The sequence below is a fragment of the Chiloscyllium plagiosum genome, unplaced genomic scaffold (assembly GCF_037043375.1).
Source record: "Chiloscyllium plagiosum isolate Xiang-an unplaced genomic scaffold, Cpla_swu_hap1 HiC_scaffold_73, whole genome shotgun sequence".
Lineage (NCBI taxonomy): Eukaryota > Metazoa > Chordata > Chondrichthyes > Orectolobiformes > Hemiscylliidae > Chiloscyllium > Chiloscyllium plagiosum.
Genome location: NW_028270212.1, coordinates 34,774 through 51,929, shown reverse-complemented (window position 1 = coordinate 51,929; position 17,156 = coordinate 34,774).

The window sequence follows — 17,156 nt, the reverse complement described above, 5'->3', positions numbered from 1 at the left end:
CAAAAAGAGAGGTGGAGGAGTTGGTAGCCTTCTTTACTCACTGTGGGACACGCAGTGTGATTCAGTCAGACCAAGAGTCTCATTTTACCGCTCAGCTGTTTAATGACGTCATGGATAGCTTCGGCACACAGCAGTTTAAATCAAGTACATCGCATCCCGAATCCCAGGGAATCTTGGAAAGTTGGCATCAGATGCTGAAGACAATATTAACGGCGCACTGTCAGAATTACCCGACTGATTGGAATAAAGGTGTCCCATTATATTGTTTGCCATTAGAGATGCCCGAAATAAATCTATTCAGTTTACTTCCTTTGAATTTATATTCATACATGAGGTGAGAGGTCCTTTGAAATTAATTAAATATAAATTGGCAGGACCGAAATCAAAGATCTCACACTTGGATTGTGTGTCTGAGGTGAGGGAGAAATTAATGGTGTAGGTGAGTTAGCTAAACAGCACCTGGAGAGGATACAGCATGGAATGAAGCAGGTGGCAGATAAAAACGCTGAAACTTTGACGATTTCCCGTGGGGATGATGGGAAATCGTATTGCCACCAGTGCAAGGAAATCACTTTAAAGCCAAGTTTAGTGGCCCCATTCAAATTTTTTAAAAATGTTGAGTCAGTTCAACTATCTGGTAAAGATACCGGATATGACAAAAAAAAGTTAGAGTACGTCATGTGAATGAATAATGCTCCAGACACATTTAAGACTCAGGAACAGAGTTGTGGCCAGATGTACAAATTGTGCAGGTTATCTGTATGATGTAGTGATCTTTAGCAAGTGATTGAAAGCTCACATGTTACAGTTGGCAGAGCATGTTGAACGATTACAAGAAGAAAACTTGGTAATAAACTTAAAGAAAACAGAATTCTCGAAGGCAGAGCTGACGTTCTTAGGACATTACGTTGGACATGGAAGGTTGACCCCATGGAACACAAAGATGAAGGGCTTTGAGGAATTTCCACGACCATCCTCAAAGAAAGAGGTGCTTCAATTTTTGGAACTGAGTGGATTCTATCGGAATTTTGTTGCAAACTTCAGCAGTGTATTGGCACCACTGATGGATTTATTAAACAAGAACACAGAATTGTGGTGGACAGAACAATGCCAGGAGGCATTTGAGAATTTTAAAGCAGGATTAATCACAGCAACGGTTTTAGCTATACCAAATATTTTGAAACCCTTTGAAAATTGTGTTTGACGCTCGGGATATAATGGTCGGAGATGTATTGATACAGAAAGATGATGATGGAATTGAATGGCCAATTCGCGACTTGTTGAAAAAAATTCAATATCCACCAGAACAAAAATACAAAATCTCCATTTATTGAAAAAGAATTATTAAGTTCCGCACTGGACTGACAATATTTTAATGTTTATATGACAAAGGAATTGTTGGAGATGATTGTGGACAACAACAAACCCCTAGCATTTTTTGGAATATTTAAAGATCAGAATACGAGACTATTTCATTGGAGTCTTATCACACCGACTTTAAACTTACAAAATCTACATGCTGTTGGTCCTAAAATGTGATAGCAGATGCGTTATCGCGCATTTAAAAGAAAAAGTTCAGATAAGATTTGACTTATTGCAGAATTAATATGTATGGTATAGCTGAGATGAATACTTCTGAATTTCGAAATAATTTGATTAAGAATTAGATGAAAAGAAATGAAGCCATCTTTTCATCCTGCTGGTTCATGTTTTTTTTTTCTGAAGGGGTCAGATATAATGAATTCGAAAACATGTCTGGTCACTTTAAGACAGAACGGATTTTGCTGAATAGAAATTACAGCCACAGATTCCAGCTAAAGGTCAAGCTGTTCCAAATGTAACAGTTAGCTGGGAAATGGATACCCGAGTTTTGGTTGCTGTTTTGTCGGCAATTCAAATACAAGCAATGTATACAAGAAGCCAACGGAATTTGAATATTATTGTTTGGACACCTGGAAAGCTATCAAGTTATGAGAATTAGTGTATCATGGGGAGTATATAAACCCAGCATTTTGAACACTAGAGGGAGAGCCACTGCTATCCAACAGCAGTGTAGCTGCTGTAGAGCAGGAGTGCTAACTGGACATTTCAAACAATCACTATCAAAGACACATGTTCATGTAAATCTACTTGCAATTAAAAAAAAATAGCCCAGGGAGATCATCAGCTGGAAGAGTGAAGACAGCGGGGAAGATGGACACTGTGTGGTTTTGAGATTGTAGCGTTTAATATATGGGTTGTTGGAACATCATTTTTTACAGAGTTGGAGTCAGATAGTAAGTAGTTAAGAAAAGAGGGCCTTGTATTTGTGAATAGTTGTTGTTTAGTGTTCACTATTAAAGTTAAGAAACGAACTTGCTAATTTTTGTTTAAATAGTGGAATGTAGGAGATCTGCATCGCTCATATTTTAACAGATTATGAGGCGAGGCGAACTTTTCTGGGACTTTGGTTTTAATTAACAGAAGGGTTTGACTCCGCCTTGCAAATGTCAATCAACGCTAACCCCATTTCCCTGCAGTTGGCCCATATCCTTCCAGTCCTTTCCTATCCACATTTTTATCCAAATGCTTTTGAAATGTTGTTAATGTACCCGCTCAGCCACATCTTCTGGCAGCTCATCCACGTACCAGCCTCTGTGTAAGAAAATGGCCCCTCAGGTTCCCTTTTATTCCTTCCCCTTTAACCTTAAACTGATCCCCTCTCGTCCTCGATTTCCTAAACCTTGGAAAAGACTGAGAGCATTCACCCTATCCATATCCCACATGATCTTATACAGCTCTATAAGTTTCCCCCCTCAGTCTCCTACACTCGAAAGAAAAGGTCCTAGCTTGTCCAACCTCTCCCTATAACTCAGACCATTAGGTCCTGGCAACATCCTTGTAAATTTCTTCTGCACTCTTTCTAATTTCATAACATCCTCCCTATAACAAGGTGACAAAACTGAACACAGTACTCAGTGCGGCCTTACCAAAGTCCTGTGTAACTGCAACATAAATTCCTAACTTTTATACTCAATGTAGGCCAGTATGCCAAATGCCTTCTTTACTGCCCTGTTTACCTGTGACTCCACTCTCAGAGAACCTGACCGCCAAAGTCTCTCTGCCCACTACACCCCTTAAGAACCTACCATGCACCATGGAACTCCTATCTTGATTTGAGATTCCAAAATGCAAGACCTCACACTTCTACATTAAATTCCATTTGTCATTTCTCGGCCCACGTGCCCACCTGATTAAGGACCTGCTGCAATTTCTGATCATCTTCTCACTAATCACGATACCACTTATTTTTGTGTTATCTGCAAACTTACTAATCATGCCTTGTACATTCTCAACCAAATCATAGATAGCAAACAGCTATGGACTCAACCTCCGGTCTGACAAACATCCTTCCACTAAACTCTCTGCTTCCTACCATCAAGCCAACTGTGTATCCAATTGGCCAGTTCCCCCAGCATTTCACGTGATGGAACCTTCCAGAGCAGCCTGCCATGTGGAACCTTATCAAAGGCCTTCCTGAAATCCACAGAGACAACGTTTACCGCTCTGCCCTCATCAACCTTCTTGGTCACTTCACCAAAGGACTCTAAGAAATTAGGGAAGCATGATCTCCCACTCACAAGTCTATGCTGACCGGTCTGAATCAAACCCTGTGTAAGTAATGGGTGCAGTTAATGGTATGCTGTCCTTCACTGTAAGATGATTCGAGTACATAATAAAGCCATCTTCCTGCTGTTGTCGAGCCTTGCTGAGAGAGTATTTGGGGCACTCTCTACAGATTTGATTCCCTTTGTAAGGAATGATCTCCTTACCACAGACACGGGTGATGGTAACATGAGAATAGAGTGAAGAAGCTTAGTGTTTAATCTGTAGAGCTGTGAGAGACGAAGAAATGGTGATGCTGAAACACGAGGAGTGGCAGTGATCACTTATTTCCAAAAGAGATATTGACAGGTTGAGAAATTCCATAATTTACCCAGGGTTGATTGGTTTGATTTATTGTCACATGTACCTCAGTACAGGGAAACACTTTATTTATGAGCAGTGGAGGAAGATCATAGTAAGCATGGCCAGGCAGATCCTAGGGTGTAAATAGACTTGGACAGTGTAAGGCATACAGGTTACACTGAACAGGACGTGCACTAGACAAGATCAACATGAGCAAGATCAGCATTATTTGAACTTCGAGAGTCCATTCATCAGTCTAACGCGAATTTCTAATCGTTCATATGCCTAAATTAACTCTCCCCATGTTATTATGCAATCAGCGTGTGTACCCATACTGAACGTCAGGTTGCTCACAATCCCCAACAGCAGCCACATACCTTCCCACCAGCTTCCTCTACACAGAGAACACCAGGCTGGCTTCTCGTAGATGAAAGATGCCTTCTCGAGACTTCATATAATACATATGGTTCCCTGCTCACCGCTAGAAAACCACGTTAAAGTCCCACGTGCGTATCATGAGCAACGGAGTCAGGAGGAACAACGTGGAGCAGTCTGTCTGTGCAGCCTCTACTTCACTTGTTGATCATGTTACAGCATCAGGAGACAGTGAGGACTGCCGATGCTGGAGATCAGAGTAGAGAGTCGATTGGTGGAAAAGCACAGCAGGTCAGGCAGCATTCGAGGAGCAGGAGAATCAACGTTTCGGGCATAAGCAGTTCATCAGGAATAATCATCAATTACTTTATTCTGCCCCCGTGTAAGTGCATTGAGGTGGGAATGGCCTCCTAGCGTTCCTGTGTAAAAGACTCCAGGGCCTGAGTGGCCTCCTCCTTTTCCTGTGTTTAATGACTCAAGGGACTGATTGGCTTCTTCCTCGTCCGATTGGACAAGACCAAGAACCTGACTGGGTTACCCCTGGTTCCTGTTTGATGTGCTGGCAAATGTGATGATACTGTAGCTTTAAGAGGTTTTTTTCTGTCCTGGTTTCTTTTAAGAGAGAGATTGAATGATCGTTACCAAGCTGGCTACTTAAGAACACTTGAGTAACAGCTAGGGAGGCCTTGGGTTTATTTTAATGCAGCCCGAATGGGTGTGGCCAGCTCGCACAGATTAGAATCACTGGGTTTTGGTTTCTCAGTAACATCAAAAACGATAGGGTTCTGCACAGAGTTGGAATCTTCAGGAAATGTCTCCTGGCTGCTACTCTCTCTGAATTTTCTCTTGATGCTGTTTTCAATTCCTGAATTTTCCTTTTTTGCCAAGGGCTGTGTTTATGGAAATTTCCTTTGTTGGGCTAGTTCATTAGTAATATCTCCTTGATCTATTATTGTGTTAAGTTGTCCAATAGAATTACGTTTTTCTAAATTGCTCTTTCTTTGATTTTATTTCTACTTTCATGTTTCAATAAATGGGGTTTTGTTTGCCACCATGTAGTTTGACCAGTCACATTGCATCTGGAACAGACACTTTACATTTCCTTTAAAATAAGAAAACATTAGAATTCAAAGTTTGTGAGAAAATATTAGAGTCTAGGCTATTGCCTTCAAATAGTTTCGAGGGACTCTGGTGTGGTCCATCACACTAGACTCCTTCTCTTCCTGAGTAATAGGCTGCAGCCACTGAATGAGTTGTCCTTGTTCTTCTCCAATAGTGTCAATGGGATGAATGGCTTCCTCATATCCCTGTGAAACCAGCGTTAGGTGCTGAATGAACTCTTGTTTTACTGTGGCATTGCGTAGTGTCGGGCAGTGCTTTTACATGAATATTACGGACAGTTTAACAGCACAAGTCTCAATGGAGTCTGGGTCTTCCTGGCATTGACACAGGCTGGATCAGGAGCTGACGGGCGTCAAATTATTCTGAACATTGTGGAAACTTCAGCGACCATCCCCACTTCTGATCTTATGGTGGGGAGGATGGCGGCAGGGAAGTATTGATGAAGCAGCTGAAGATGTTTGTGAAGAGGAAGCTACCCTGAGGAACTCCCACAGAGCTGACCCAGGACTGAGATGATGAACATCTTCCTTTGTGCCATGTTTGACTCCAAACACTGGAGAGTTTACTCTGATACCCATTAAATCCAGTTTTGTTAAGCTCCTTGATGTCAACAGAAGTCAACCACTGCCTTGATATCAGGGCCAGTCATTTGTACCTGAACCCTTGTGTCAACCTCTTTTGTTCACATCAATAGGCCATGGTATCGGAGCAGCAAGTGTGTTCTTCAAACAGGTGGTGTTGAATGTCAGGATTTTTCTTCTCAAGAGTGGTCAGGGAGCTCGATGACTGGAAGTATTTGAAGAGGAAGTCGATGGATATCAATCTGTCAGAGAGTTGAGGGCTATGAGGAATTGGGTATGAAAGAGGATTTGAGACCAAGAGCAGATCAGCCTCGATCTTAGTGAAGGACAAGGCAGGCTTGGGGAGTGAACGACCTGCCCCTGTTTCTGATGTTCTCCCATTCTGTTATTGGAAAGTTAGTGGGTGTTATTTTCATGAATGTTCTGTGATTGAATATTGCAGTCCGTGAAATCAGAGGATTTTGTGAGCCATCTCTGGGTGAATTCTTTGGGCTGTATTCACAGTGAATCTGGGTCTACAACATGACAAATAAATGAAGCATAAGTTGCAGATAGGGGAAGCACTGTAAAGAGAGATGAGCGGCCTCTTTCATACCCGTGCCTGAGTTTTTCAATTACATTTCCCAAATCATCTCAAAGCGTGAGGGGCAGTCTTGAAGGGCAGAATGGTCTCCTCTGTTTCTGTGCAATAGGTTACAAGAGTAAGTAGCCTCCAACTGCTCCTGTCTAGTAGGTTTGAGGGGCTGAATGGAATATACAAACATGGGACTGAGGAGCAGGAGTTGGTCATTAGACACTTTGAGCCTTCCCCATCAGGCGCTAAGATTATGGCTGATCAGGTTCTGGTCTCAGCCCCACTTTCCTGTCTATATCCCATTATGCATGACTCACTTCTCTGTCAAATATTTACCTCATGCAGCTTTCAATCAATGTGAATATAGAGGCACAATAAACTTCTAGTGAAGAGAATTCCGACTTGAAAGGTTCTTTCAGAATTTTTCGTCATCCCTCTTATAGAATCAGACAATCATGCAGAACGGAAACAGACCCGTTAGTCCAATCTGTTCATTCCGATCAGATATCAAATCTGATCTAGTTGCATTTGTCAGCATTTGGCCAATATCCCTCCTCTTTCAGATACTTTTGAAATGTGCGATTGTAACCACCTTCAGCACTTCCTCTGACAGCACTTTCTGTACACACACCATTCTCTGTGTGAAACATTAAACTTCAGCTCCCTTCGAAATAATTCGCCTTCAATCTATGCCCTTTTGTTCTGGACTCCCCTACCCTGGGGAGCAGAGCGTGACTGTTCAGTATATCCATGCCCCGATGGTTTTTTAAACCTCTATAAAGTCACCCCTCAACCTCTGACAGTCCAAGGGGAAACACCATAACCTAATCAACCTCTCCCTAAAGCTCAACCCTCCAGACCTGGAACATCCGTGTAAGTCATTTTTGCCGAACACCGAATTGTATGCAGAATTCTTAAAATGGCCTTACCAACACCCTGCACAGATGCAACATGCCACCACAACTCCTGTACTCAATACTCTGTCTGATTAAGGCAAATGTGCCAAATGTGTTCTGCACCACACTGTCTACCTGCGACTCCACTTTCAAGGAACTATGCACCTGCAGCCCTATGCCCCTTTGTTCCGCAACACTCCGCAGGATCTTCCCATTAAGTGTATAATGTCTGCCCTGATTTACCTTCCCAAAATGCAAAACGTTGTATTTATCTAAATTAAACGTCATCTGTCATTCCTTGCCCCTTTGTCCCATCTAATTGCGGTCTTGTTGTACTCTGAGATAATCTACTACACCACCTCTCTGATGTCATCTGTAAACTTACTAACTATTTCCCCGATATTCACATCTAACTCCTTTACATAAACAATGAAATGCAGTGAACTTAGTACTGATTCTTACAGCACACTGCTGCTCACAAGCCTCCAGGCTGAAAAATATCCCTCTTCCTTCAAGCCAATTGTGACTAGCTTCTTCTGTATCCCACGTGACTGAACCTTACTCATCTGTCTACCAATCAGAATGAAATACCAGCTACGAAGAGAGGCTGAGTAGGTTAGGTTTATTTTTACTAGAAAAAAGGAGATTGAGGGGGAACCTGATTTAGCTTTGCAAAATCATGAAGAATATAGACAGGGTGGATAGAGACAAGCTATTTCCCAGGGTGAAGGATTCAATAACGGAAGGTCGTGCTTTCAAAGTGCGAAGTGCAAAGTTAAAGGGGGATACACGCGGTAAATACTTCACACAGAGGGTGGGGGTTGGAACGCGTCGCTAGCAGAGGTGGTAGAGGCAGGCAGGTAGATTCATTTAACATACACCTGGATAGATGCATGAGTAGGTGGGGAGCAGAGGGATCCAAATGCTTAGTAATTGACCGACAGATTTATACAGTACATTTGGATCGACTTAGTCTTGGATGGCAAAGGACTTGTTCCTGGGCTGTAAATTTTCTTTGCTCTTTGTTTTTTAAATGAACACCTTCCTGAAGTCCATATAGACAATGTCTACCAAATTGCCTTCATCAATCTTCTTTGTCACCTCTTCATAAAACTCAACCAAATTAATGAGACATGATTTCCCATGTAGAAAGCCATGTTGTCTACCCCGATCAGCCCTTGCCTTCCCAAATGTATGTAAATGCTATCCCTCAGAATCCCCCCCAACAACTCACGCACCACTGCCATCAGGATCACCCGTCTATAGTTCCCCAGCTTTTGGGGTCACTGTTTCCTTTTCTAGTCCCACTCCTCCACTGCTCACAACAAATGTTAACTGTAACCAGGTCGGTGATATGGCCGATGATATCGGTCTCAGACTGGGTCAGGGTCAGTTTTAGCAACACTTCAGGCTAGTTTCTTTAATCAGCTGAAACAACACGTTAATGATCCAGAGCAATGTTACTCAAACTATGATGGAAATATAAATGGCAAACAGTTTGGATTCGATAAAGAATCCAAATAAAGAATCGATATTTCCTTTTGAGAAACACACACACACACACACACACACACACAAACAAAATTTCTGAAATTTGAAGTTGAAAGAACTTTGTCCAGATATTAGTGTAACTCATGACAAAAGGAAAATTTGATAGCTTGTCCAAAATGTTATTCTGCTTCTGAAGATATTCTACTCCCACAAGCTGCTAGCAATGGGATTTCATCCTGGAACAGTTGGATTTTGCTGAATTCCCTTTGCATTACGCAGTCAGGAGATTCCATTTAATTCTGGTCAGGGATAACCTCAAGAGTGGCACGGTGGCTCAATGGTTTGCACTGCTGCCTCACAGCAACAGGGACTTAGGTTCACTTCCAGTCTTGGGCAACGATCAGTGTGGAGTTTGCATATTCTTCCCCTGTCTGCGTGAGCTTCTAATGGGTGCTCCATTTTCCTCCCACTGTGCAGATTGGGATGATTGTCCATGCTAAATTGTCCATCGTGTTTGGAGATTTCTAGGTTTGTTACGTTAGTCAGTGGTAAATGTAAAGGAACAGGCCTGGGAAGGTCACTCTTTGGATGGTTGGTATGGACTTATTGGGCTGAAGGGCTTGTTTCCACACTGCAGGAATTATAAAAAAATGGAAACAATGACTGTAGATCTTTTTTTTTTAGCTCGCACACATTGCTGTGATGAGCAATGAGGGAGCGAGAGAGTGCAATAGGCCGTTCCTTTTCGGGCAGATTACATTTTCTCCCTCTCTGAGTTGAATCACACAATAACGTCATCCTCTCCCAAACTGGACCATGTGAGATCTCCTTGTACATTGTCCAAACTATGTCTCCATCACATTCCTTGCCCCATGTAGGTGCATCATTGCTGCTGTCATACACATAGCCATACCCTGAGCAGAAAATGGTCTCAGTCGATTGAAAGATGAGTTTACATGTCCCTGCGTCATTAAAAAATAAAATGTTTGGTGTATTCAGAATACCTGTGTTAAAATAAATGTATTTTTTTAACAAATAAAGAAAATGCTGGAAACGTTTGGCGGGTCTGTCAGCATCCTGATACCTTTTCCATGCTGTAGATGCTTCAGCCTCCACCACTTCCTCTGGTAGCTCATTCCATGCATACACCACCCTCTGTGTGGAAAGGTGCCCTTTCGGCCACTTCAAAACCTTTATCCTCTCGCTTTCAACCAATGCACTCTAGTATTGGACGCCTCCTAACTTGGGGAAAACCCTGACTACTCACCTTATCCATGACCATTCTGATTTTATAAACTGCTACTGTGGCGAAACGTGACTTCAATCAACATGAATAGCTGTACTTTCAGTCATCCTGGGCCTAAATTCTGACAGTCAATACTGACACCTCTTCCTTCTCCAACAGGTCACAATTCTAAATCCATTTCAATCAGTTTGTTCCGATGTATTGTGAAACACTTCTGTGGGCTTTACACCTAGAACTTTGTGCCCGGAGGTAGGGACACTAGCATCACTCGGCAATACGCATAAAGCCGTAACATTATTCTCCTGTGTGTTTGTTCATCAGCCTGTTCTGACATACCTCTGCAACAGGCAGGACTTGAATTCAGACCTTCTAATACAGAGCAGGAACACTACTACGCAAGTTCATGAATTTGAATCAAATCGAGAGCTCTGGCTCAGAGACATTGCCACTACCCACTACACTATCATATCCAGATTTTGGATCATATCTGAAGTACCAGCTTTCAGCTCGATGTGGATTTATTGTAATCAGGTTACCATTACTGAACGACACAAAACACGTTGTATTGTTAAACAAGTGCAAGACGTTTGTCTCAACTGTAGGATGTTGAGTCCACGTGCTGTGCCATCGAAATTAACTACGAACATCTTTAATCTCTATTACCTGTAGTATCCAATATTAGGGAAAGAAGTCTGCAGACACACTCTGCACTATGAAGGGTCTAAAATAGATAATTTTTACTGAACATCAGAAACGGAGAAAGACCATAATTTCTGGCCCCAAAGCACCGACCAGTATTACCCACCAATAACGTGTGTGACTGCCCTCTTCCTATAACCATGAAATGATACCAGGCCGCTGATTTCTGTCCAGCGCCTCCTCCCCATTGACTGTGTCTGCAATCTGTCCCTCCCCCACCCCTAACCACACAAGGCAACCTAAGCTCAGGGTCTTTGTGAAAATCAAGCTGGAGTGTGCAGGCCTCCTGGAGACGGGGACGGAATTTTAAAATTAAACGGGGAAAATTAGGAGGTGGTAATATCACTCACTGGGCTGACGAGTGGCAGGTGGAGTTTAGTTTGGATTCATGCGAAGTAATGGATTTAGTAAATCAAACAAAAGCAGGACCTATACAATTAAAAGTAGGGTCTTTGGCAGTGCTGCAGATCAGAGACCTAGGTCGTCAGGTATAATTCTTTAAAATTTGCATCTCATACAGATAGTGTGTTAAGAAGGTGTTTAACACACTGTCTTTATTGGTCAGTCCTTTGATTATCGGAATCGGGATGTCATGTTGTGGTTGTACAGGACTTTGGTGAGACCTCTTCTGGAATACTGTGCCCAGTCTGGTCATCCTGCCCGCTCATTCCATTGGCATACCACCCTCTGGGTGAACACGCTGCCCCTTAGGTCACTTTTAAGTGTTTCCCCTCTCACGATGGACCTATGTCCGCTAGCTTTGGACTCCCCGTACCATTAGAAAATACCTTGACTATTCACTGTGATATTATTGACCTTGACATTATTAAGCTGGAGATGGTTCAGAAGAGATTAACCTGGATGTTGCTGGGAATGGATGGCGTGAGTTACAAGGAGAGGCTGGGTAGGCTGGGGCTCTTTTCACCGGAGAGTATCAGATTAAGGGGTAACTTCACAAATGTTTATAAAATCATACAGGATACAGATAAGTTGAAGGGCTGATGTCTTTCCCTAGAGTTGGGGATTCAAAACTGAGGGATGTTTTAAGTGTGCGGAAAAAGGTTTACAAAAGTCATGAGAAGTAATTATTTTATCCAGAAGCTGGCTTGGGTGTGGAATGAACTTTCAGAGGAAGTGGTGAAAGCAGAGACAGTTACAACTTTTAAAGGACATTTAGATCAGTACATGGATAAGACATCAGTTTGGATGGTGCTGTGAACAGCTGCCCTCTCCCTCCCCCTCTCTGAATGGATCCCTGTTGGTTTTGACCCTCTGCCAATGCCTTTGCAGTGGCGTGGAGCGGCCAGCAGGGGGTGGCATTGCATCACTTTAAGCACCACAGAGACACAAACAGACACAAACGGGAATGGTTAGGACACGGCGTGAAGCTCATCTGGTAACTTAAATGAAACATAAAGAAATACTCAATTCGTCTCGGAAGCTGTTAAAATATGAGTGACAGAGAATTCGCAAATTCCAGTTTAAATAATAACATCAATTAATTTTCTAACTCTAAAAGTGAACATTTTACATCAAACATTCTGGAATCTGAGAGCCCCTTTCTCTTAATTGTTTATTACCCCACTCCAACTCTGTAACGATACACTCTTTCAATAAGACACTTTTTAAATTTGCACTAATTTACTTTCAAAATCACACAGCAGCTGTTGTTTGTGTGTCTTCTTGCTGCGAAAGATCTCCCTGGGTTATCTTCTGTCTTTTTACTGCGAATATGTTCGATATGAACAGGTACCTTTGATAGAGAGTGTTTCCTAATCTTTTGGATCTGCGTTGAAGGCATTTACTCTGTCTGCAATTTTCATTTTTAATATCCACGACGTCGGATCATCTCATTGGTGCAATTTTTGAAAACCGATAAATTCAAACTTGATTTGGTTTTAGTTTCCTGTGGTATAGTTTAAGCTGATTGGTAAAATTCGAATCGTTGTCCAAGCCACAAGCAGCTCAGGGATCTACTTAACACCGAAATGTGACATATTTTTCTGTTGTCCTTGATACTCTGGGTCTGCCAATCCCTCATGTACACAGAAGCTTGGAAACTCTCAGTTCAGAACAGTATTCACTCTATCAAAGGTACAGTACACACTTTCAACTTCATAACATTAATACCATAATGTCAATGAAGGTAAGCAGAGTCTATCCGGATTTTTCTTGATCCATGGTTTGTCAATACTTCATTCACTATGTCTGGTGTGTGTCAGGATTTTTGTTGGTCTGTTGACAACATCTCATTATTCAACTCCGTCCATGGGAATATAGCAGTATTTCACGTACTCACACTTGTGCGTGTGGAAGGATTTCTGTTGTTTCTTGAGGACTGTGAGGCTATAACAATCTCAATGTTTGTAAATGCCACCAAACCTGGAAGAACTGTGAAGTTAATGGAGGACAGTGTGGAACACTAACAGGACAATGACGGGTTGGTGTAATTTTCGGGCAGATGGGGATCAATGCAGAGAAGTGTGAGGTGATGTAATTTGGTAGGAAGGACGTTGAAAGACAAAATAAAACAGGCTGCTCCGTTATAAAGGGGTTGCAGGAGCAGAGAGCCTTGCAATTATATAATTATGGTTAATTGAAAATATCAGGACAGGTGGGGAGAGCAGTAACTCTCACAGATTAGTTTCAGTACCTGAGCTGTTTACAGGGGGAGGTGTAGGAGGGAGCCTCCATGCTCCCTTCCTGGGAGGTGGTGGTGACGATGCGTTGTGAGCCCACCCTCCTGCCCACCGAGACCGTGGGGATTCCATTTGTACCAGCTCGACACAAAAGGGAGATGGCATCAGGGCCACGGCTTCTAAGTTGTGCCGGAGGGAAACGGAGCTGCCAGTGGGTTTAAAATGAGACTTGCCCTTCACTGAACATTGCTCCTTACTCGGTCGGTGGGATGTGGATGTTTCAGAATCTCCACACATGGCGGTAGGAGCGAGAGAGGGAGAGAAAAGCTGTTGCCTGCAGTAGTGAGAGTGGTGAACAATGAGCCTTGTTTGGGGGTATGTGCCATAACAGATATACAGTGAAAATACAGTGACCCTTACCCTGACAGAGTGAGGAAGGTTATTCACCCTTATCCTGTATTGCTCGACATTTCTTCAGACTGCAGATACCGCACTGAGCTGGGTGGTGAGCTCAGACCATGTTCGTTGGGTCTGGTGGTGTGTCCCCCCGTACCAGCCCATCCACCAGGACCTCCATGTCCCTGTCGACAAACCGTGGTGTAATTGTCCCTGATCTGCCATGGGGAAAATGAGGAGTGCAGGTGCTGGAGATCAGAGCTGAAAATGTGTTGCTGGAAAAGCGCAGCAGGTCAGGCAGCATCCAAGGAGCAGGAGAATCGACGTTTCGGGTATGAGCCTTTCTTCAGGAATTTCCAACGCCCCTCACCCAAGTCCCTCCTCCCTACCTTTTATCTTAGCCTGCTGTGCACACGTTCTTCATTCCTGAAGAATGGGTCATGCCCCAAACATCGATTCTCCTGCCCCTTGGATGCTGCCTGACCTGCTGGGTTTTTCCAGCAACACATTTTCAGCCCTTATCTGCCATGCTCAGGGTAAACTGTGCAGGACAGCTTGTAACAGAGAAAGCTCAAACATGTGCCCATTGACATTTTAAAGGCGGCACCATTGCTAGGGATCATGGAATATCCAGGGGTACCCAGGTGATGGTGTGTACCTCCAGCCTCGATGGGTGGGAGAATCGGACTGGCATTGAATGAGAGGGACACCATGGGGTGGAGGGGGCAGTTCATGAGGTGAGTTCGATAAGATAGCATCAGGAAACTAGCTCATCCTTGTGCAAATAGTCCATCTGTCACACTGAATGAAAATCACACAAAGACAAATTACTGTGAGATTCAGCCCAAAGAGGCATAAACTCTTTTGAAACTACTTCCAGTTACAAAGATGCAGAACAAATGCTCATCTGCATTCACACCAATATCCCTTTTTCCCATCTTTCCTGGGAAGACAGGCTCATGTTCCAGGATGTTATCGAAGTGTCTACATTTCAGCATTCTGAAACCTGGGAACACTTCCTTCCATGATACTGTCTCTCAGTCTCCCCCTCTCTCTGTCTATACCCCAAACCCCTCCCATGTGGTGATATTTAAACTGATTCCCCGCCATCTCTCTCTGGTAGTGATATTCACACCCACTGCACCCCATTGTCATGGCCCAATGGAGATATGGAGCTGTAAATGGATGGGAGCTGCACATCCTGTCACTTCCAGCATGGTTTGGAAGTTTCCCCATGCTGGGCAGTGATCTAACACAGTGTTACTGAGCAATGCACTGGGGAGGGGTACACAGTCCTACATGCTGGGAGGGTAACTGCTCCTGGTTTACAGATCAATGCTCGAGGGTGGTGTACACAGTCCTACATGCTGGGAGGGTAACTGCTCCTGGTTTACAGATCAATGCACTGGATTGGTATACACAGTCCTACATGCTGGGTGGTTAACTGTTCCTGGTTTACAGATCAATGCACTACGGTGGTGTACACAGTCCTCAATGTTGGGAGGGTAACTGCTCCTGTTTTAGAGATCAATGCAGTTGGGTGTCTCTGTAGCAGCTTCCCAAAGTCCATGGGTTGGAAGTTTCCCCATGCTGGGCAGTGATCTAACACAGTGTTACTGAGCAATGCACTGGGGAGGGGTACACAGTCCTACATGCTGGGAGGGTAACTGCTCCTGGGTTACAGATCAATGCTCTAGGGTGGTGTACACAGTCCTACATGCTGGGAGGGTAACTGTTCCTGGTTTACAGATCAATGCACTGGATTGGTGTACACAGTCCTCAATGTTGGGAGGGTAACTGCTCCTGTTTTAGAGATCAATGCAGTTGGGTGTCTCTATAGCAGCTTCCCAAAGTGCCTGCGTTTGAAGATAAGTGCTCTGACATGAGCAGTGCAGTATTCCACTCTGGCCAGATTGTTGGATTGTATTGACCAGTATAATGGATGAATCTAGACAGATTGCTGGTTTGTACTGAGCAGAGCACTGGCCTGGTCGACACTGTGTTCCACGGTGAACAGATATCTCCTCTGGGTTGATGGTGTCTGGGCTGGTTCTGTGAGGTGGATTGAGAATGTGGTATATCTTCGAGGAGAAAGTGAGGTCTGCAGATGCTGGAGATCATAGCTTCAAATGTGTTGCTGGAAAAGCACAGCAGGTCAGTCAGCATCCACGGAACAGGAGAATCCTGATGAAGGGCTTAGAACATAGAACATAGAAGAATACAGCGCAGTACAGGCCCTTCGGCCCTCGATGTTGCGCCGATCCAAGCCCACCTTACCTACACCAGCCCACTCTCCTCCATATGCTTATGCACGAAACGTCGATTCTCCAGTTCCTTGGATGCTGACTGACCTGCTGTGCTTTACCAGCAACACATTTTCAGCAATGTGGTATATCTAACCATTTCAGCTGATCTAACCAGTTCCCATTCCTGTGATTGGACCCTCCGTCTCTCACCCCATTAATGTTACAATGTGTCCAGGCAAAGTACATCATGTTGGTTGGGGGGGGGGGGGGGGGGGGGTTAGAGGGGAGGGGTGGTAGGGGGGAAGGTGATGGAGAGCTCAAGGAGTTCCCAGGAAGGTTCTGTCCCCAACATTCTATAACTGACATTCCCCGGAACGTTCTGTCCCTGACATTGTTTGTGAACGGCCGGACGTCAGTGAATTGAACAAACGATAAGATCCCGAGGGTAGAGATCCCGTTCCAGGGAGAAGGAGACACTGTTCCAAAGGCCCCTCAGGCAGTTAAAGGGGTGATTACGTTTTCCCTGCGTTTATATTTCTCCATGACACAGGATCGACCACAATTTAGACCAAAATACAGAAATTCCCAAACTCCGTTTGTCTTCAGGAAACTGGGAGAGAATCCTTCAGGACAGCAACGTGTCACCCTGCGTATTAGGAACTGGGAAGGAGTGACCTGTGTCTGCTCTCGAGTGATCGAGTGTGTGGGAATGTTCTAGAAACCATCTGTCCTTATGGATGTGTCTCTGTGTGTTTGGGGAGGGAAGGTTTATTGTGGTTTATGTCACATTTTCGTCAATAATTCAGACCTTCCCATTTGTTATTCCAGCTCCAATTATTGTAATAATACTGAATACAGGAACAGATTTGAAAATCTCACTGGGTCCCCGATCAAACGGGTCCCTTTGCCTCCGGGCTGATGGATAATGGGTTTGTTTTCCTTC